Genomic DNA, 24,319 nt, shown 5'->3' with positions numbered 1-24,319 from the left:
AGCAATGTGAGTGATAAGCCAATGGTAGTGTCAGTAGTACGTGCAACTGAAATCATAGATTTCACCCTGAGCCAATCTTTGTTCAGTATTCCCAAGGTTGTAGTCAAGAGACTCAATTAAGCAACAAGCTGTATGAAAATTCCCAGATTTAAGTTTTTTCAAGTCACATGTTCATTTTTTCCATGAGAAATATGTTCTCTTCTATGTTTATAAGGATTCTTACACAGTCCTGAGACTTTCATCTGCAACATATATGAATTTCATATTAAATAATATTATCACTTCCAATCATTTGTCTAGTATATTTTCTTACTATCTGTATAATTATACTCGCATGGTCAGAGCATATCAGTCCTTTGTTATCAGTAGCCTCATCAATACCCAATATCTTGGTCTCGCTAGTAATTGTTACAGGTATCTTGATTTGCATATTTGGTTGATGTACAGTTCTCTAATGTATATATGCTGAGGAATTTTGAACGTCTTCACAAATCCATTAGTCATTAGAATTCTCATATTAAAAACACAACTGCTTCTATATCCATTTTCAATCTAGAAATTGTAATTTCATGTTGAGTTGACTTGCTTATATATTCTGTATATCAGCCTTTTATTTTATAAATTGCGCACATATTTTTATAAAGTAGATTGTGTTTTCACAGTGTTTTTCTTACCATTTATTTTGGTGGAACATCACTTATTATATTCCTTGCTTGTTTTATTTGGTGTCCTGATAGTCTACTTTCAGCTTTATTCAATTTACCTCTAAGGTTTTCCTTTGAGTTTTATAGTTAGGTTATTAGATTTTTAAAAAATTCTATATTCATTTTAGCTGAAGTCCTCTTCAATGTTTCTATTTATTAGATTCAGTTTTCAAATCCCCAAGATTCTTCTCACTATCCTTATGTTTGTATTCTCTTGGGCATTATTCAAGCATTCATTCCTTTAAGTTCTTTCTTTCTAAGTTAATTGAGCTACTCTTTTGAGTATTCTTTAAACACTTTATACCTGATAAATCTCATGATTGTTCTTCAAAATTCTTTCCCAGGGATCTCCTAGATAATTTTCATTGGAAGGCATTTCTATAAAACTAATGGATGGTCTGGGGGAGATAATGACTTGATCTCTCTTAATGTTTGGATTTTTCAAAATTAGATATGGACATGGGGATGTTTCATTATTTTTATGTCTATATAGACTAAATAGTTTGCTAAAGAAAAGATGTAATTGTCAGATTGGACCTCAAGATTCGATGTGGTGTAGGTTAGAATAAACCAGAAGCATATGGGGATCTGGGCTGGTGTGGAGGATATGCTTTGGTTATAGCTTGAAGTTGAGAGCTGATATGGTTGTTAGGCAGATTTGAGGAGAGGAGAATTAGGTGAATTTAATCATCTATATCCTAGAGAAGGATATGTAGAAGCTTGTTGGGGAGAAAGGTCATTAAGAATGTTTTATTTTCAACACTCTTTGCACTTAATTATTAATAGGATTATTAACAGGATTATTTGCACCAAGTACTCTACTTATGTTAGACAATTTTTAGTAATTTAGAAAAATTGTTTTTATTGCATGTGATTTAATTTTCATATCAATAACTAAAATTTTAAGTGCTTTATTGTTTTAATACAGCAATTTCTTGCTCATAAAATTTACAAACTAAATCAAATAATTAAGTATTCTAGTATATAAGTAAATATTTCTTTAGTTTTTAAACTTTCAGGTATTAAATTTTGTTTCTTATATAAATATATTTATCTGAAACACTAACATTTTTTTCTTATACATTCTATACAAATTTTTAACATTTTAGATATGCCCTGAAGGTATTTTCATAATTTTATAAGCTGAAATTAGTATATTGAGGCTTAATACTTTTATTTAAGTAAATAAAATTGGAAGTCATATCAGGATCTGAATTAAGGGATATATTATCAAGAAAGTGCTCTTTAAATTGCTGTGCAAGCATATAGATAAAACTACAAATGATATTATAACATATCAAATACTAAAAAAAATCCTCCTTTATTTGAAAAAATGTGTGGTAGGAAGTTGATAAGTTTATTGCAATGTATCATGTCCTCATTTCTCAGTTTTCTGTCTTTTGCCATCTTTCCATCACCATTAAAAATTCTTAAAAGATGAAGAGATAGATGGCACAGGAAATGAAGAACGTAGGATTCACCAGAGTAGGTAATTATTTAAGGAAAACTCATACATTGTAAAGTTACTTTATCATTGACTAGGTGTGGAAATTGGCTCATACTAAAAGAAAAAAAAAAAGAGCAGGGGACCCAAAATGTTTGATGAATGGCTGCAATCTGCTGAAGACAAATGACCACTAAAGTCTGACTTGTTCAATTAAGAGCTCCTAGGAAGCATTTACATCAGGGAAACTTCTGGGTTTTCTTTGCTTTTGGCCAAATCCTCATGTAGTTCGTATGTGCCTCACACTTAACTACAAAGGTTTACAAAAATACAAAATTAATGCAGTTAAATTTTTGCACACCACACACACACACACACACACACTTACTTTGTTCAGTTCGATAAGTGTATATCATTGTTGGGTTGCTCTATTTTAAGAATATGCAAATGGAATAACAAGAAGTCATGGGATGAAAGGAAATTATGTCCAATTCTCTAGTTATCATGTTCACCATATTCTCCCCTAAGAAAATATGAATTGTTTCGTGTATTGGAATCCAATACAAGCCAATGTCTTTCAAAGCCATTTATTGCAAGCATACAATATGGGACAACAATTAAAGAAAAGGAGTCCATAAATTTTAAAGAGGACAAGTGGGCACACTGGTGGGACTGGAGGGAGGAAAGAACAGAGCAAGTTATATGATTATTATATATTAACAGTAAAATAAATGTGATTATTTTAAAAGTTTGAAATATCTAGTATTAAATGTTTGCATTTGTAGCCATCTTTTACTACTTTCTTCCAATTTTCTTCTTTAGAGAGAATTATTGTTTATTCTCTTGTTTAGTACAGAAATAGTCATAAATAATCAGTATATAAATAGCACTTCTCTTGAATCTTCTTCTTAAATCAAAATGTTTATTTTCTGTTGCAGTTAAGACATCATCGTTTTATCTATAAAAAAAACCTCTTAATGTTAGGATTTACATTTAAAATGTATTTTTATTGTATATTTTCTTTATTTACATTTCAAATGTTATCTCCTTTTTAGGGTCCACTGCCCCTGGAAAACTTTATCCCATGGCCCCTCCCCCTGCCCACATCCCAGCTCTCACATTCCCCTACACTGGGGCACCAAGCCTTCACAGAACCAAGGTCCTCTCCTCCCATTGATGCCCAACAAGGCCATCTTCTGCTACATGTGCCACTGGAGCCATGGGTCCCTCCATGTGTATTCCACGGTTAGTGGTTTAGTACCTGGGAGCCCTGGGGGCGAGGGTCTGATTGTTTGATGTTGTGTTCATTCTATGGGGTTGCAAGCCCCTTCAGCTCCTTCAGTCCTTGATCTAACTCCTCCATTAGGGACCCCATGCTCACTCCAATGGTTGGCTGCAAACTTCTGCTTCTGTATTTGTCAGGCTCTGGCAGAGCCTCTCAGGAGAAAGATATATCAGGCTCCTGTCATCATGTACATCTTAGCATCTGCAATAGTGTCTGGGTTTGGTGATTTGTATATGGAATGGATCCCCAGATGAGGACAGTCTCTGGATGGCCTTTCCTTCAGTCTCCTTCCACATTTTGCCTCAGTATTTGTTCCAGTGAGTTTTTTGTTACCCCTTCTAAGAAGAACCGAAGTATAAAGTATATAGACACTTTGGTCTTCCTCCTTCTTGAGCTTCATGTGGTCTGTGAATTGTATCTTGGGTTTTCCGAGCTTTTGGGCCAATATCCACTTATCAGTTAGTGTTCTCTAAGAGGTCTTTTCTTGTTCCTTCTTCAGCCTTTAACCATAGAGGGAAATAAATATTTGAGAAAAAATACATTGAATAATGTGCTCTTAAACTTTACTTGTCACATGGTTGTTATTGTATAAAAAATGTGTACTATGGAAAAACCAAGATTATATATTTTCCTAAACTCTATTTTAGTGAATTATGTATTTAATTAGTGTGAAATTTTTACTTGATATATTTCACCATAGGTAAATGATTTGTGAAAGTAACTAAACTGAGATGACTCCTCAACCTTGAAAGACAAGTGTACAATTTGGAGATATAATATACTCAAACATGATTTTCTATTAATATGAAAAAACTGTCAAAAGTGTTCACATACTGTTAGAAAACACTGATAACAGGATGAATAGTTGCATAGAGTTGGAAAAACATTATTTCACTGCATTCACATTATTTCATAGCATCTTAGGTGAAAGTTAAATTACTGTGCCCAAAACCATATGTATAATATGAGAGCAATTTAGGGTACTGTCTCTTTGAAAAAAATGGAACAAAATACATATCAACAGTATACACATTATGTGAGCTTATTAAACCTTAGCCTCTTTTAGCGCTATCATTTTCAAAATGTCAAGCATCAACATTGTCTTTAACATACTAATTTTAGAACAGATTTCAATAAAATTCACTAAAATTTCAGCATATCACCATATAAAATTCAATTTCTTTACTTCTGTCATTCAAAGACCACAACATTTTCTTGTTGTGTGATAATATGAAGGAAATCCAATTATTTTAAAATTATTTAATTATTTAAAATCCAAATTATTTTTAAATGTTTGTGCACATGTAAGTCTGTGTATACATGCTGGTAACATACTAAAGTTGCCAAAAATGGAAGTAATCAATGTATCTATAATAAATGATGGAATAGTCACAGTGGACTAGATTTTTGTAACTTTGTGAGTTGGAAATGGTAAGATCAAGCATTGATATCTGTTTTGGGATTTCTTGCTCTGTCCTCTTATTGCAAAAGATGAAAGGTCAAAAGAGCACATGGCCAGGCCCACAATCCATTAACATGGCATTGCTTTGTGAGGATGCAGCCCCTCCTTGTGAGCTAAACAGATCCCAGAAAGCCTCACCTTTGCTGGCACATTAGGGTTGAAGTTTGAGAAACCAAATCTGGGGAGCACATTTGGACTTTTATATTTCCATGACATGTCCATCTACATGGACATTATATTTATATTGGACTTTTCACATTTACATGACAGGTATCCTGTGGATTTGGCATAGCTATAATATAGAATAGGCACAGCTCCAAAAATGCACATTACAAATAGTCTTTTGTTTGTTTATTTGTTTACTTGTTTTTGCCTCACTAAAGAACTAAATTTCTCTAAAAGACTATATACTCAAGAAGATGTTGTAAGCTAAAGATACATCTAATAAAAATGTTTACCTAGGATATGCAAGGTCATATGTAAAAGTCCTAGCAAAACAAAAGAAAAAGAGAGGGAAGGAAGGGAGGGAAGGAGGGAGGGAGGGAGGGAGGGAGGGAGGGAGGGACGGAGGGAGGGATGGGGAGACAGACAGACAGACCAACAGAGGAGGCAGTGATGTTGGATTTCTTTATGGTAATCAATGCAAGCAGAGATTTAGAGTCATTCTGTAGAAAATAAGCATCAGTGCAAAACTGATTCAAAGTCCCTGTGCTTTTCAAAATGTAAATGATCATTCTACATATTTTATCAGTTAGCTATTTTCCAGGAAATACTCTACAATAGATTACTGACTTGAATTATTTATAATAACATCATACTATATGCTGATTGAAATTCTACTTTATAAGCAACACATTAAAGTAAGAGAACGAAGAGTTACCTTTATAGGGATATTGTGTTCAGATATACTTATAGCTTCAACTTTTTCATTATAGTCACACTATTTCCTTCTGGATATTCTCTTTTTCACTTATCTCCCTCATCATGTGCTGATATGCCTTTGGTGCACTTATCAAGATTAGACTAATTGGAGGTAGCAAATTTAAAAGCTCCATGTGATCAGACAGGACATGAGAAATAAATAAGAAAAGTCTTATACTAGGAAAACAATAACCATATTCTGTGTTGACTAGTGACAAAAGAAAGAATAACACCCTAGTCAAGATAAGCTGCTCAATAAGTTGAGCTACTAAGGATTTCAGGTTTTTTAAAAAGACTCATTGCCTTTTCAAATTTTAAAATATGAAAAAAAATCATGTCTGGTGGAAAATCCTTACTTGCCATTTATATTTATACAATGCTATGTCGCCTTTCAGGCTTTTCGTACTGCAGTTTGAGTCTGCTATGAAATAACTCAACGTTTCAAATTCTATTCAATACTTTATCTTTGTATCTCATTATAAAACAATTCTTTAAGCCACCTTTACCATACTAACTTTGCAAAATTTACTTATTTCACCCATACTCTGCATAGTTTTCATAGCTAACTCCTTCAACATAAAGAGAAATCAAAGCATATGGATTGGATCACTTTCTGCCATCATTATATGAAAATTGAAGCTAAAACTCTAAAAACAGTATAACACCTCTCTACTAAGGATTACATCATATCTATTAATCAAGTATCTTAATGTCCATTATCTGTTTCATAGAACTGTGGATAAGTATACCTTCCATTTCCTACATTTTATTAGTGTACTAATGATATAAATTAATTTAAATGGGTTTTATCAAAGACTTGGAAGTAGCATAGAACCAGTGTGATTTCCTAGCTCTTCAGAGGCCCTGATTTTGAACCTCAGTACCACCACAACATGTATAAATGTATTTTTTCACATCCTTAATTATATATTTGTTTACTGCCCATTTCCTAAGTAATTTTTCTATTAAATTTCTTCTGTTATTTGCCTTGTCGTTTCTGTGTCAATCAACATTATAAAATTTAAACTTCATAATTAATTATACCCACAAAGAATGTTTTCTTTATTTTCTTTGTGTTAAACACATGGATGGGCCACATGATTTGTCACATAAACTTACAGTACTTTAACTGTAACAATGCCAATCAAATGAACTTCTATTGTTTAAAATATAGGTTAAAGGATGTTTCTTATAGAATCAACATTCCTGCTTACTTCATTCATTTTTTCTTTAAATCTTAGCCTATACTGAAATCATGTTAATGTAATTTAATAATTTCCCAGTGAATAAAGACAACAATGACTATTTCAAGTTTGTTGAGCAAACTGACAAGTTGGAGCTTTTTCTCATTTCTACAGTTCGCATCTGCTATGATTCTTTAATGACAAGCATTTTTTCCATACCATCTTGAAATGATTTGTGCATCATCACACTACATATCTATGTATCTACAAACTCCTTAAAAGTTTTAAATTCTCCTACTAAAATGAAGGAATCTCATTTGGGCTATCCTTTTCCTTAAATGTCCAGTGTCCTGATAGTTATACGTGCATTATTTTAACTTGCTGATTCTCATCTTTTAATTTTATTTTATTTGCTTTCTATTGTTTATTTTGTTGAATCTATTGTTGAGATAGTCACATTCTGTAAGTGAAGCTGACATCCAACTCACCTTGGCTATCTTGAGTGTTGGGATTAAAGGTATATGAGAGCATCAGTGTTGATAAGGATTTATTTTCTTTTATGTGGAGAGTTCTGGGGTGTTGAGCTTCGTATATTACCCCTTTACGGTGGATGTTATAAGAAATTGCTTGAGAAACAATATCTCATTTGATTCAATGCCCAACCCAAGAGATGCAACCCATACCTGGCACCGCTTGGATGACGAAGAACTGGATACTAGATACACTGAGGATCTAGGAGAGAAACTTTATACTACTGTTCTGATAAAGGAAAATAGCAGTAAAATGGCTTGTAATGACTCTACTATATTCATAGCTGCAGGCCTTGCTCAGCTATCATCAGAGAAGCTTCCTCCTGCAGCCAATGAGAACAATTCAGAGACACACACAGACAACATTCAGAGAGTAAGAGACTTTAGCAGAGTCAATATGTAATATCTCCATCACATTCCTCTCCTCTGGGATCAGGAAACTCTGTAGAAGAGAAAGCAGAAAGAGTCTAAGAGACAGATTAAACATGAGGGGTGGAACCAAGAAAACAAGGTTTTCAAAACACTGCTTGACAATCGCATCTATAAACTCACAGAGACTGTGGAAACATTCCCAGAGCCTGCATGGGTGTTCATCAGATGGGTTCTGAGAGAAGAAAGGGGAAGTAGGCACACACTGCATTCCTCATCTAGAATCTATCTCGAAATTATAACCTTTTGAATTTGAAAATTTGGTTTCTCTATGGGAGTCTCTGGAATAACAAACTACTATTAAGGATACTCTTCATGTTTGGCAAGAGATGGCCAGCATTAAATAAACTCCCTCAGAGGTATGTTTGCTGGTCCTTTGTCTCATAATGTTGAGTGGGGGCATTATTCTTTATATTATGTGTTTATAAACACATGATTCTATGAATATGTGTAGAATTTTCTAGTGATATGTTTTTATTGTATGCTTTTTCTTCTCTTTTTTGTCCTTTTCAAAATTGTTTGTTTTGTTTTTATCTTATTTTATTTTATAATTATTCCTCAGATTTTTTATTTTCTTTTTTTTACTAATTTATTTTTTTTATATTCTTTTTTTAATTTTTTTATTCGATATAATTTATTTACATTTCAAATGATTTCCCTGTTTCTAGCCCCCCACTCCCCGAAAGTCCCGCAAGCCCCCCTCTAAGCCTAAGAATTTCATGAATCCATTGTTTCTAATGGCTGAATAGTACTCCATTGTGTAGATATACCACATTTTTTGCATCCACTCTTCTGTTGAGGGATACCTGGGTTCTTTCCAGCATCTGGCAATTATAAATAGGGCTGCTATGAACATAGTAGAGCATGTATCCTTATTACATGGTGGGGAATCCTCTGGGTATATGCCCAGGAGTGGTATAGCAGGATCTTCTGGAAGTGAGGTGTCCAGTTTTTGGAGGAACCGCCAGACTGATTTCCAGAGTGGTTGTACCAATTTGCAACCCCACCAGCAGTGGAGGAGCGTTCCTTTTTCTCCACACCCTCTCCAACACCTGCTGTCTCCTGAATTTTCAATCTTAGCCATTCTGACTGGTGTAAGGTGAAATCTCAGGGTTGTTTTGATTTGCTCAACAGAAGAGTGGATGCAAAAAATGTGGTATATCTACACAATGGAGTACTATTCAGCCATTAGAAACAATGGATTCATGAAATTCTTAGGCAAATGGATGGAGCTAGAGAACATCATACTAAGTGAGGTAACCCAGACTCAAAAGGTGAATCATGGTATGCACTCACTAATAAGTGGATATTAACCTAGAAAACTGGAATACCCAAAACACTATCCACACATCAAATGAGGTACAAGAAGAAAGGAGGAGTGGAGTGGCCCCTTGTTCTGGAAAGACTCAGTGAAGCAGTATTCAGCAAAACCAGAACGGGGAAGTGGGAAGGGGTAGGTGGGAGGACAGGGGGAGAGAAGGGGGCTTATGGGACTTTCGGGGAGTGAGGGGCTAGAAAAGGGGAAACCATTTGAAATGTAAATAAAAAATTATATCGAATAAAAAATAAAATAAAAAAAATCAAAAAGAAAGAAAGAAAGAAAGAAAGAAAGAAAGAAAGAAAGAAAGAAAGAAAGAAAGAAAGAAAGAAAGAAAGAAAGAAGAAAAAGAAAAAAACATCTCTCTAAGGCCTCTGCATCAGCTCCTGCTTCCTAACCTGCTTGAATTCCGGTCCTGACTTCCTTTTGTGATAAATAGCAATGCAGAAATGTAAGCTGAATAAACCCTTTTCTCCCCAACTTGCTTCTTGGTCATGATGTTTGTACAGGAATAGAAACCCTGACTAAGACAACTAGCAAAAATGTATACATATAGCTTCTAATTCCTTCCAAAAACCCAAATATACAGTGATGACCAAGAGATAAGAAATATGTAATACCACATAAAAGAATATTTACCACAATGTGTGATTTTGGTCTGTAGCTCATTCTTATATACAGACATTTAAACTAAACACAATAATTGTACAAAAATCCTTGATAATTACTCATCTAAAGTTTTCTAGGGAGATTGTGGCAGTTTGACCAAATCCATGACTTAAATGAAGTTTCTGTTTTCAGATTGTCAAAATCATAAAGAGGTTGTGAATCATGTGCTACCATGGTCACTTGAAATCATTTTCTTGAAAATATATTGCTTTGTTCTTTTAAACAAAAGAATTGCCATTTTTATGAAATCATATATTTGAGTTAAATAATGGTGCTTAATGACATTAGCGAAAATAACTAAAAACTGCACAATATGCACTTTACTTAACAAAGTAGTTATTTTTATGTTTGTATATATGAAGCTTTTTCTTAGAATTCCTTTTAAATTACCAGATTAGAAAATATGTCACACACACACACACACACACACACACACACACACATACAGAGAGAGAGAGAGAGAGAGAGAGAGAGAGAGAGAGAGAGAGAGAGAATTTTAACAGACTTTTAACCTGTCAGTTCCATCTTAAATGATTAAAAGCTACCTCATTTATTACTTTAAAACAAACTTTTCTTTCCTTATATGAGTCATTTAATCTAATTTTAGGGTCCTTTTCGATCCCAAGAGAACAATACATCTGCGTTTTTGCCATATAGAAATGGCAGCTGAAAATGAGAAGTGATGGAACAAGGCACCAGAGGCTTATGGAATTGCCTGAGATGTCTTTACCTGAACATGTGACAAATACCACCAAGCTTCTGCCCTCCTTTGAAATGGTTCTTTGCTTGATATAAATGATATAACAGTAACTATCTAAGGACATGCTATGACGAGAGGTCAGCTATATTAATGTGAGCGATATTTTTCTTAGGAAATAAAATTTAGTACTTTGAAAAATATATTACTGTGTTTTTTTCATGTGCTTTATTCTGTCAGATTTCAAGGTCAGATGACTTTCCAAAAATGGGTGCATGAATTTACTAAACACAAGCTGATGGCAAAATCAGCAAGCACAAGCTATTTCAAATCTTATAAATTCTTAACTTATATTTAGGTAGAAAACTGAATATACAGTAGAGAAAATGCTTTCAGGTACTGAACATATTTTACTTTCTTCCAAGGATAAACATATTTAAACAGGAGATTCAAATACATAAACCAATTTCAGAGAAACATTATGAAACCATTTACCCTTCATCAGGGCAAAGCTTCAGGTACAGCCTAAAGGATTTGGTGATCTTACAGCATCAACTTTCATTCTCTTTCACTAAAGTGCATTGCAGATATTAAAACTGAAAGAACTCAAAAGCTAGATAGATTTGTGCTTCTGAGACTAATATACCAAGTACTTAGGGAACTGTTAGATTTTCAAGTTCTTATTTGATACATTTTATTATCTATCATTTATGTATGCTTCTACTAAAATATGATTTTATACAAAAGCAGTATTCTAGAATATTTGCCTATGAATCAGACATTAATATTGAGTGGTTTCCTTACATTGGTAAAATTATCTGTAAAATTATATATGAGAGATGCTAATTTATTTCATTTTCTCTCCTAACTTGTACATTCACACAGCCCCCACATGAATAAATACTCACTCCAATGCAAGAGGCTATATTCTAGAATTATGTGCCTTCCTAACATTTCATATGCTGAAATCCTAATGCTGAAGTTGATGGTAGGACAAAGGGCCTTTTGGAAAAACTGATTCTCTGTGATGGAATTCAAACCGTTGTAAAAGCTGCTATAGATAATTTAGCATCTCATTTACTGTGAAAGAATGAAGGTAGTAACTAGCACATATGGACCACAAAATGACACATTGTAAGACTTACTGAAGTCAAAACTGTGAGAGTAAACTTTTACTGTTTTTAAGTGTAGCAGAAATGGTGGGTCCACCTTTAAATAAATGCCTGGACCTTGCATCTGCAAAAGCATCTCCTTCAGGAGGACCTAATTGATGACTTCCTGAGAGACCAAGGATCTCTAGTGCAGACAATGCCAGCCAATTGGAAACTGCTGTTTAGAAGAGATGCTTTCTTGGAACAATGGGGTGCAGGTGGAAAGTATTAAAGGAGCTTGCAACAGTGTTCAGATGATTATGCTGTGGCGTTTCTCACCTGCTCCAGGAGTCTGTGTCTTGACTCTGTGCCACCTCACCTCCAATCCCCAAGGGCAGGTAGGGACCAGTGGTGTCTAGTAGTTCAGGACTTAGGAAGCATTTAAGATTTATAGTTTATGGTATTTAAGACACAGAGTCATCCGAGAAGACATTAAGTCCAATATACCATCAGGATACTATCTTTTTCAATGTGTATTATTTTTAAATCATTAGGTTTTAGTGGGTAATCTGAAAGTAAATGAATTCTACCCAGCATCTACTACATCAAATGAATGAAGTATTATTCTGCTTCATTCAATATGTACAAAACAAATTGTGTAATAAAATGTTGAAATACATGAGCTCCTTGAGATTAGTGTAAACACACACAGACCTTTCTAGCTGCTGAGACATTCAGTCAGCTATTACCACTAGTTGGCATTTTCAGATGCGATCAAACTCTTTAGTTTTAGTCATGGGATTAGAGTATTCTCATCTCTTGACAGCATATGCAGTGACTTAAAAATCAACACAAGTGATTTATTAATTACTTATTAAGATATCCTTAGTAACCCCCAGACAATTAATTGACTAAGGGGAGATGATAGAGAAAGTGATGGGTTGCAAGGTTGTGATTTTTAATGTATACAAATAGAACATGGTAAGAAGAGAATAGAGAAAACAATGACAGATACAGTTATACCTACAAAGATGTGTAACAATGGACCAATTGCTTCTACCTTAATAACGTTCCAATATCATAGGCTTCAAAGATGTGAATTGAGCATGTTCAGCTCTTTCCAGATCATTTTGTAAATTTGAATCAATTTCTTTATTCTGATTTATATTGCCATATTAAAATGCTCAAATTTAATAATGTGGGTTATTATCAGGCAACTGGATTTATTCCTCTCTGGTTTGTCTTATCGACTATCTATGGTTTCCATGAAAACGTTCCTAATTTGGAAGTTAATATATCATATCTTACACTGCTTAACTTGTTCTAATACAACTTTCCCAACAATTAAACTTGCTATGTATTAACTGTCAACCTTCTTTTAATGTTTCACACAGTATGAAATTAAAGAATTCATTGTGTAATGCATCTTTTTTTTTCTGGCACCATAGTAAGTAGTCCTGATACATATTTACTGCCTAGATACATAAGATTTATTTTTTAAAAATGTGTTACAATCACTCCAAGAAACACCACGATTAGGCATGTATTTTAAGATTATGATCATTGTAGCTTAATTTCTAAAGGAGAAATATATTCTGATTCTTGACATAGAATCAGACATTTCTTAATCAGGGAATGGTCTTAAATATATAGTAAACTCACCACTAAGATTTATATTCACAAATTGCTAATTTCTTCCAATGAATAAAATAGAGTGACTTTTTCATGTTTGATACTTCTGGAAATAGTTAAAATGCATGAGAATATTCATAGATCTTTATATATATATATTACAATGATGTTTTCAAGGTTTTTAAGATGATACTATGAATCATGAAAGTATACAATATAAGGGTAGATAAGATATGCAATTATTAATTATACTGTTTAAAACAATTTGAAAATTGTATGCAGATTAAGGTAAAGATTCTGGAAATCAATAAAATGTAGGCATGATATGTAGCTATTTAACAAATTAAAGTAAGAAATTGTTAACTTGAAAGATTTAAAGTAAAATTTGTACATTGTAAATGAGTTAAAGAAATTGTGAGGTGTTAAAACAAGAAAAATATTCATATAAAGAACTCTGTACAATGGATCAAATAGAATTATTGTCATTTTCAAAATGGAAATCAAAATTATGTAGAAGGAGAGAAGCAAATTCATAATATCTAAACAGCTGGCTACTAAAATAGATTACATGTTTCTGGACCGTTTGAAAGCTACTTGAATAATTATTTCATTTATATTATTGATTATATAATGAGACAAAAATGAAATCAACCTGATTCAGTTAACTTAGTGCAGTAGTACAAAAATTGTTCAGATATATAAGAATTGTTCCATTATTCAGGTATGTATTGTAACTCAACTCAAATAATAACTCATGTTATTTGAGATGATAAATTTTATTTAGTTAACATTACAAAAGAAGTACATAATTATTCTTGTGTCTTATACTTGCAATTAACTCCAAATGGAATCATAGCAACTATGATGGCTTTTAGTATGCTGTGATTTTATACCCACTTCATTGTCCTAAGTATCAAATAAAATTAAAATATAACAGAGTAAAGTTTAATATATATCATAATGTATTTTCATGACTTCTCTCAGTCTCAGAAAGATATTAGAAACAACTAAAACAAGTAGTGAGAACACTGAAAAATAGTTTCAAGTACACAGCAAAGAACTAAAGTGGATCTGTGGGAAAATCTTTTATTAAAAATTCATCCTTGAACATTAAAGTAAAAACTGAATTGAGTAGAAAGTAAAATTAGGCTTTAGTTTTTGATTCTGGAGCCATTTGTAAGAGGAGAATTAACATATACTAAGATGGTAACTAAACTTTAAATGTTATTTTAAGTTCTATGCAATTGGTAATGATGCTTTTCTATATCTATAATTCATAATAATTTCCACAGTAAAATTGAAAATCCAAAACAGGAGGCAACAATATGCATTATAAGATTATATCTATAATACACAAAATTGAATTTTCTCTTTGTCCTTTTACTGTTTCTATCTATACAGATGTTTCATTTAGTACCTTAGCATGACACACAGCAGCTAAAGACATATTTTCTAAAACTCAGGTGAATTATAGTAAAGGAAAACTGTTTTGTATCAACTGATATGTTAATATCAATATGTGAAGTCAAAGAATGTTTTACCCCATTTTTGACTGTTCTTACCCAGTGCAATGCAGAGGGCATTTAATATGTATTTGTCAGTATGGGCTTGTTTGTTTACAGTCTCAAAGTCCTGCTTCCTACAGGAAATTTGAGAGATACAAATGGTGCAATCTTCTGTTCTTAGAAAAACAACTATAAATTCCTGGAAGAAAATGTCCCATGGTTTAAAACAGATGCGAGGCTACTTAGAGTCATGAATGCACCCTTAGTCCAAGATTAAGTTCATTGGTGGAATGTTATTTCACCAAAGCAGCAGAAGATCTGTGCAGATATCAGGTATGTCATCTTCAGTGCACTTTTTGGGTCCTGCTAACGTTCATTGAAATACACATTAACCATCCAGTGATGAGCACAGGTGCTCTGTGTTTTCTCACCATGTCCCCATTCTTACCTTTCAGAATTACAATGCACACTTTTTGTCATTAGTTTTCATAGGTATGTAATTGGCTTATGCATTTCATAGGGGTTACTCTACAGAGAATTATTAATTCTCAGTAGAGAATTCTTTTTAAGACACTGTTGACCCTAGTGAGAAATCATGGTACTTTTGAATATGAGCAAAATGCATTTTGTATTATGGTAAAGCAATGAGACAGTAGGGCTGACGGAATAGAATGCAGTGAACTGAATAATAAAAATCTGCTATAGTTGGTCTCCAGGTGGTAGCCTTGCTGTCAGAAGACTGAACGGAAGCAGCTTTGAGGTTAAGAGTCTCACCACGGGCGGCGGCGGCGGCAGCAGCGGCAGCAGTGGCTGCTCCAGCTGAAGGGCCATCAGCAGTGGAACCAAGGCGTCACAGGGACCAGTTAGGCCCTGCGCCCACGACCACTGACCTTCGCTGACCAGCCGGGCAGCAAGCAGCTGCAGTTGTGCGGCGCCTTTCCTGCACGGAGGCCACTTCAGAACTCGGCCTCCCACCAGTCAGGAGAGGAGCATCCATCTTGGTTCAGTACTCCAGGAATCAGACAGACTGAGGTACACAAACATAATCCGAGGCCAACACCGCGGTGGTCTGAGCCCGACGGGCGTTGGCCTGCACCCAGGCCCTGGGCGGGTCGGGGGGCCATCGGGGTGCCAACCCAGCCAGGAGGTTTTTTGCCCAGGCCTGCGAGCACGCCGCCATTTTGCCTGCAGGACTACAGAGAGCTCAGGCGGGCAGACCTGTAACAGGCATAGCCTAAGGCTAACAAAGCGGGGGTCCAGGCCCCAAAAGGCACAGGACTGACCCCAAGAACTGGGCGGCTTGGTGGGCAATCTGTGAGTCAACCCGCCCAGGTGATTGTTAGCAAAGCAGACTCTCCCGGCGCTTTCAGGGAGCGCGGGCGCGCACGCCCGCCATCCTAGTCACCTGGCAAACCCAATTAACAGTCATAGCCCTAGGGGAACTTTGCTCGGACCTTGGCCTCCCAGGCTTCTGCCTGGACTCAGGGACTGGGCGGCCAGGCTAACCTTGTGTGCGACAGCCCGGTTGGCAGATCGGCTGCCCAGCGGAGTGAGAGGAACACAGGGGAGGTCACAGTAGCATACACCTTCGGCACTCCCTGGGAGTGCACACGGGCTCCATCTGCTCCACAGACACAATCTGGGGCAAGGCCTCAGGCAGAAGCCCTTAGCTCTACTCTCTCCGCTTCCGGATCCAGATCAGTCTGGGCGGCAGCATTACATCTCCAAGTCCTGCAAGTGGCTAGCTGGGCTTCCGGGCGGCCAGCTGGGAGAAGTCAGTGTGCTCCAGTGAATCCAGCGGGCCCCAGCGGGAGCCTTCGGGTGCCTGCTTTGGGATCTGAACAGCCTGGGCAGCAGCACACTGTCTACAAGCAGTGCAGGAGGTAAGCTGTGAACCAGAGGCCAACTGGGAAGGGGCAGCTTGCACTGGTGAGTCCAGCACTGACAAGATAAACTAACACCAGTGAGATCTAGATGGCAAAAGGCAAACACAGGAACGTCACTAACAGAAATCAAGGCAATATGGCAACATCTGAACCCAATTCTCCTCTACCAACATGTCCTGGATACCCCATCACACCAGTAAAACAAGATTTGGATTTAAAATCACTGGTCATGATGCTGGTACAGGAACACATGAAGGTCAAACATAAAGAAATTCAGGAGAAAATGGATCAAAAGTTAGAAGCCCTTGCAAGGGAAACACAAAAATCATTGAAAGAAATCCAGGAGAATACAAAAGCCAACAAGGAGGAAATGCAAAAAACACTTAAAGAAATACAGGAGAACTTTGCTCAACAGGGTGAGGTCATGAAAGACGAAACACAAAAATCTCTTAAAGAAATACAGGAGAACTTTGGTCAACAGGCTGAGCTCATGAAAGAGGAAACACAAAAATCTCTTAAAGAATTACAGGAAAACACAAACATGCAAGTGAAGGAGCTAAGCAAAACCATCCAGGATCTAAAATCAGAAGTAGAAACAACTAAGAAAACTCAAAGGGAGACAACTTTGGAGATAGAAAGCCTTGGGAAGAAATCAGGGGACAGAGATACAAATATCAACAACAGAATACAAGAGATAGAAGAAAGAATCTCAGATGCTGAAGATTCCATAGAAACCATGGACTCAACAGTTAAAGAAAATGCAAAATGCAAAAAGCTTGTAACCCAAAATATCCAGGAAATCCAGGACACAATGAGAAGACCAAACCTAAGGATTATAGGCATAGATGAGAGTGAAGATTTACAACTTAAAGGGCCAGCAAATATCTTCAATAAAATTATGGAAGAAAACTTCCCTAACCTAAAGAGAGAGATGCCCATGAATATACAAGAAGCCTACAGAACTCCAAACAGACTGGACCAGAACAGAAATACTTCCCGTCACATAATAATCAAAACACCAAATGTTCTAAACAAAGAAAGAATACTAAAGGCAGTAAGAGAAAAAGGCCAAGTAACATATAAAGGAAGACCTATCAGAATCACAGCAGACTTTTCACCGGAGACTATGAAGGCTAGAAGGTCCTGGGCAGATCTCATGCAGACTCTAAGAGAACACAAATGCCAACCAAAACTATTATATCCAGCAAAACTCTCAATCACCATAGATGGAGAAACTAAGATATTTCATGACAAAACCAAGTTTACCCAATATCTATCCACAAACCCGGCCCTAAAAAGGATAATAGGAGGACAACACCAATACAAGGAGGGAAACTTCACCCTGGAAAAAGCAAGATAGTAACCTTTCATCAAACCCAAAAGAAGTTAAGCATTCAAATTTAAAAAATAACGTCAAAAATGATAGGAAGTAACAATCACTATTCCTTAATATCTCTTAACATCAATGGACTTAATGCCCCAATAAAAAGACACAGACTAACTGAATGGATACGTAAACAGGACCCTACATTTTGCTGCTTACAGGAAACACACCTCAGGGTCAAAGACAAACACTACCTTAGAGTTTGTCTAGGCTGGAAGACAATTTTACAAGCAAATGGTCTCAGGAAACAAGCTGGAGTAGCCATTTTAATATCAGATAAAATTGACTTTCAACCCAAAGTCATCAAAAGAGACCCTGAGGGACACTTCTTGCTGGTCAAAGGAAAAATACAAAAAGAAGAACTGTCAATCCTGAACATCTATGCCCCAAATGCAAGGGCACCCTCTTTCGTAAAAGAAACTTTATTAAAACTAAAAGCACACATTGCACCTAACACAATAATTGTGGGTGACTTCAACACTGCACTTTCCTCAATGGACCGATCAGGAAAACAGAAACTAAACAGGGACACAATGAAACTAATTGAAGCTTTGGACCAATTAGATTTAACAGATATATATAGAACATTCTATCCTAAAACAAAAGAATATACCTTTTTCTCAGCACCTCATGGTACCTTCTCCAAAATCGACCATATAATTTGTCACAAGACAGACCTCAACAAATATAAGAAGATAGAACTAATCCCATGCCTCCTATCTGATCACTATGGAGTAAAAGTGGTTTTCAATAGCAACAGAAACAACAGAAAACCCACATACACGTGGAAACTGAACAATACTCTACTCAATGATACCTTGGTCAAGGAAGAAATAAAGAAAGAAATTAAAGACTTTTTAGAACACAATGAAAATGATAACACAACATACCCAAATCTATGGGACACAATGAAAGCAGTGCTAAGAGGAAAACTCATAGCCCTGAGTGCCTCCAAAAAGAAAATGGAGAGAGCATACATTACCAGCTTAATGACACACCTGAAAGCCCTAGAACAAAAAGAAGCTATTTCGCACAGGAGGAGTAGAAGGCAGGAAATCATCAAACTCAGGGCCGAAATCAATCAAGTAGAAACAAAGAGAACCATACAAAAAATCAACAAAACCAGGAGCTGGTACTTTGAGAAAATCAACAAGATAGATAAACCCTTAGCCAGACTGACCAAAGGGCACAGAGAAAGTATCCAAATTAACAAACTTAGAAATGAAAAGGGAGATATAACAACGGAAACTGAGGAAATCCAAAAAACCATCAGATCCTACTAAAAGTTGTGTACTCAACACAACTGGAGAATCTGGAGGAAATGGACAATTTCCTTGACAGATACCAAATACCAAAATTAAATCAGGACCAACTTGACCATCTAAACAGTCCCATAATGCCTAAAGAAATAGAAGGAGTCATAGAAAGTCTTCCAACCAAAAAAAGCACAGGACCAGATGGCTTCAGTGCAGAATTCTACCAGACCTTCAAAGAAGGGTTAACACCAATACTCTTCAAACTATTCCACAAAATAGAAACAGAAGTAACACTACCCAATTCCTTCTACGAAGCCACAATTACGCTGATACCAAAGCCACACAAAGATCCAACAAAGAAAGAGAACTTCAGACCAATTTCCCTTATGAACATCGATGCAAAAATACTCAATAAAATTCTTGCCAACCGAACCCAAGAACACATCAAAACGATCATCCACCATGATCAAGTAGGCTTTATCCCGGGAATGCAGGGTTGGTTCAATATACGGAAATCCATCAATACAATCCACTACATAAACAAACTCAAAGAACAAAACCACATGGTCATTTCATTGGATGCTGAAAAAGCATTTGACAAAATTCAGCATCCCTTCATGCTTAAAGTCTTGGAGAGAACAGGAATTCAAGGCCCATACCTAAACATAGTAAAAGCAATATACAGCAAACCGGTAGCCAGCATCAAACTAAATGGAGAGAAACTTGAAGCAATCCCACTGAAATCAGGGACCAGACAAGGCTGACCCCTTTCTCCTTATCTTTTCAATATTGTACTTGAGGTACTAGCTCGGGCAATTCGACAACATAAGGAGATCAAAGGGATACAAATTGGAAAGGAAGAAGTCAAACTATCATTATTTGCAGACGACATGATCGTCTACCTAAGTGACCCAAAGAACTCCACTAGAGAGCTCCTACAGCTGATAAACAACTTCAGCAAAGTGGCAGGTTATAAAGTCAACTCAAGCAAATCAGTGGCCTTCCTATACTCAAAGGATAAGCAGGCTGAGAAAGAAATTAGGGAAATGACCCCCTTTCACAATAGCCACAAACAGTATAAAGTATCTTGGGGTGACTCTTACCAAACATGTGAAAGATCTGTATGACAAGAACTTCAAGACTCTGAAGAAGGAAATGGAAGAAGACCTCAAAAAATGGGAAAACCTCCCATGCTCATGGATCGGTAGAATCAATATAGTTAAAATGGCCATTTTGCCTAAAGCACTATACAGATTCAATGCAATACCCATCAAAATCCCAACTCAATTCTTCACAGAGTTAGAAAGAGCAATTATCAAATTCATCTGGAACAACAAAAAAACCCAGGATAGCTAAAACTATTCTCAGCAACAAAAGGAAATCTGGGGGAATCAGTATCCCTGACCTCAAGCAATACTACAGAGCAATAGTGCTAAAAACTGCATGGTATTGGTACAGTGACAGGCAGGAGGATCAATGGAACAGGATTGAAGATCCAGAAATGAACCCACGCACCTATGGCCACTTGATCCTCGACAAAGAGGCTGAAAACATCCAATGGAAAAAAGATAGCCTTTTCAACAAATGGTGCTGGTTCAACTGGAGGTCAGCATGCAGAAGAATGCAAATTGATCCATCCTTGTCTCCTTGTACTAAGCTCAAATCCAAATGGATCAAGGACCTCCACATAAAGCCAGACACTCTGAAGCTAATAGAAAAAAAAACTGGGGAAGACCCTTGAGGACATCGGTACAGGGAGAAAGTTTCTGAACAGAACACCAATAGCGTATGCTCTAAGAGCAAGAATTGACAAATGGGACCTCATAAAATTACAAAGTTTCTGTAAGGCAAAGGACACCATCAAGAGGACAAATCGGCAACCAACAAATTGGGAAAAGATCTTCACCAATCCTACATCAGACAGAGGGCTAATATCCAATATATATAAAGAACTCAAGAAGTTAGACTCCAGAAAACCAAACAACCCTATTAAAAATGGGGTACAGAGTTAAACAAAGAATTCTCACCTGAAGAACTTCGGATGGCGGAGAAGCATCTTAAAAAATGCTCAACTTCATTAGTCATTAGGGAAATGCAAATCAAAACAACCCTAAGATTTCATCTTACACCAGTCAGAATGGCTAAGATTAAAAATTCAGGAGACAGCAGGTGTTGGAGAGGGTGTGGAGAAAGAGGAACACTTCTCCACTGCTGGTGGGGTTGCAAATTGGTACAACCACTCTGGAAATGAGTCTGGCGGTTCCTCCGAAAACTGGGCACCTTACTTCCAGAAGATCCTGCTATACCACTCCTGGGCATATACCCAGAAGACTCCCCACCATGTAATAAGGATACATGTTCTACTATGTTCATAGCAGCCCTATTTGTAATTGCCAGATGCTGGAAAGAACCCAGGTATCCCTCAACAGAAGAGTGGATGCAAAAAATGTGGTATATCTACACAATGGAGTACTATTCAGCCATTAGAAACAATGAATTCATGAAATTCTTAGGCAAATGGATGGAGCTAGAGAATATCATACTAAGTGAGGTAACCCAGACTCAAAAGGTGAATCATGGTATGCACTCACTAATAAGTGGATATTAACCTAGAAAACTGGAATACCCAAAGCATAATCCACACATCAAATGAGGTACAAGAAGAAAGGAGGAGTGGCCCCTGGTTCTGGAAAGACTCAGTGAAACAGTATTCCGCAAAACCAGAACGGGGAAGTGGGAAGGGGTGGGTGGGAGGACAGGGGAAGAGAAGGGGGCTTACGGGACTTTCGGGGAGTGGGGGGGCTAGAAGAGGGGAAATCATTTGAAATGTAAATAAATTATATCGAATAATTAAAAAAAAAAAGAAAACTGAAAAAAAAAAAGAGTCTCACCACACTTCCTTCCTTTCTTCCACTTTTTCCTTCACTTGACTTTCTTTGCATCAGATTGTGCCAGCTGCCACCCTTCCCTACAATGGTAGACTCTTTTGTCTCTGAGCTTATGCCAAAATGGTACAGCTTATGCCAACATAAGATCATCCTCCCGTGGCTATGGTATTTTGTTTTATTACAGCAACAAAGTGTAACCAAAGCAGCCAGTATGTCTATTCATGAGACAATTATAAATTCAACGGACAACAAGACATCAATAAGTCTGAGATAACTGGTGATGAAGAGAGATAACAGAGTTGGCCAAAATGTAAATTAAGAGAGCTGTTTAATAGATTTTAGAGTTAGCACTACAGAGGGCTTAAAGACTCCTTATAATAGGAGACCAGGGTAAGGATATATTGAGGGAAAACTGGTCTTCTGTGTAGAGGAATTTGCAATTCTGACCTATGTAGAGATCTAATAATCATACTCAATCTTTTTACTACCAATTTCTAAAAATTATTCAAATCCGCATAAGGAATTTCTTTAAAAACTTATATATACCAATTGCTTATTTTAACATAATTCTGATGAGTCTTGCGTGGCTGTGGAAGAGAAAACATGACCTGGTTTCCTGCCCCTAGAGCAGAGCCAGGAGAACAAGGCTCTCCACAAGTCTTGACCAATGCTGTGTGCTTGGGGCTTGTTTGTATAATAATGTACATATGTTCATGTTTCTCCTTCAGGAATTGGCAGGAACCTCTCATTATTTCATTTTAGCCATTGGTAAAAATAACTTTACTAGATTGTAGATTAAAAATAAATCCTGAGAGTAAGGTAAGATAAATGTAAAGAAAGTTAAATATTAAGGTATAATTAATATTATATTGATGAAGTAGACAAAATATTCCTCAATAATAAACTATTTTTTAGATAATGAAATAATATAATAAATATCAGATTATATGATAATATTATAATCATAATATCAGATAATATTATGATAATATCAGATTATCAGATAATATGAATTGGAATATTATACTACAGAAAATATCTCATTAATTAATATTAAAAGGTATCATATGCTTCACCTTTTACTAAATTCTCTCAATTCTGTATCAGCATTTTCACTATTAATCATAAATCCAACTATTAAAATATTTGGAGAACACACATTTTCATATTATGCAATGAATCCCATTTATTATTTTACATATACATTTAACTGGACACATGCTATAGATTTAAAACATTGTACCAAATACTGGATATACAAGAATATTTTTTCTTTTATTTAAGGGACTAGAGGAGCTAAGTGGGTTTTCAGGCCCATAGAGGTAGCAACAGTGTCAACATACCAGACCACCAACAAAAGAATACTCATGATGTTGGCTGCATATGTGGCAGTATATGACCTTGTTGGACATCAGTGGGAGGGTGAGGCCCTTGGGCCTGAGGGGGTTCAATGCCCAGGGTAGGGGAATGCCAGGGCAGGTGGACAAGTGTGCATGGGTGGGGGAGCACCCTCATAAAGGCAGGAGGAGGGAAGAAGGGAAGTTTTTGAAGGAGAAATCTGAAAAGGGGAAAATATATGAAATGTAAATAAAATAAATATCCAATAAAAAATTAAAATAGATTTTTCTTATAATATATACTGATTATGTCTTCCAATACCACCCACTCCTCCCAGTTCTATACTGCTTCACCTCCAATACAGATATATACATTTTCTGCCTTTCAGTAGAAAACAAGCAGGATTCTAAGGGATGATTATGAGAATTGGTTCTTGTTTTAAAATAATAGATTTTCCCACTTAGTAAAGAAATAAATATACGCTGTATAAGCATATATATATGGCTTTATATAAAGTTGAGAAACATAATTATTTAATAAATATATTTATTTACATATTAATGTATAAATTACAATTTTCTTTATTGCATACATTTTCTTCAATGAGGGATGAAACACCAAAATATATATGTATTAATTTCCTTAAGTCAATATATAGAGAGAGTAATATAGGACTGAATTTGAATAAATATGTCA

The sequence above is a fragment of the Apodemus sylvaticus genome, chromosome 11 (genome assembly GCF_947179515.1).
Source record: "Apodemus sylvaticus chromosome 11, mApoSyl1.1, whole genome shotgun sequence".
NCBI lineage: Eukaryota > Metazoa > Chordata > Mammalia > Rodentia > Muridae > Apodemus > Apodemus sylvaticus.
The sequence above is the reverse complement of the archived record's forward strand: the minus strand, read 5'-3'. Positions refer to the sequence as shown.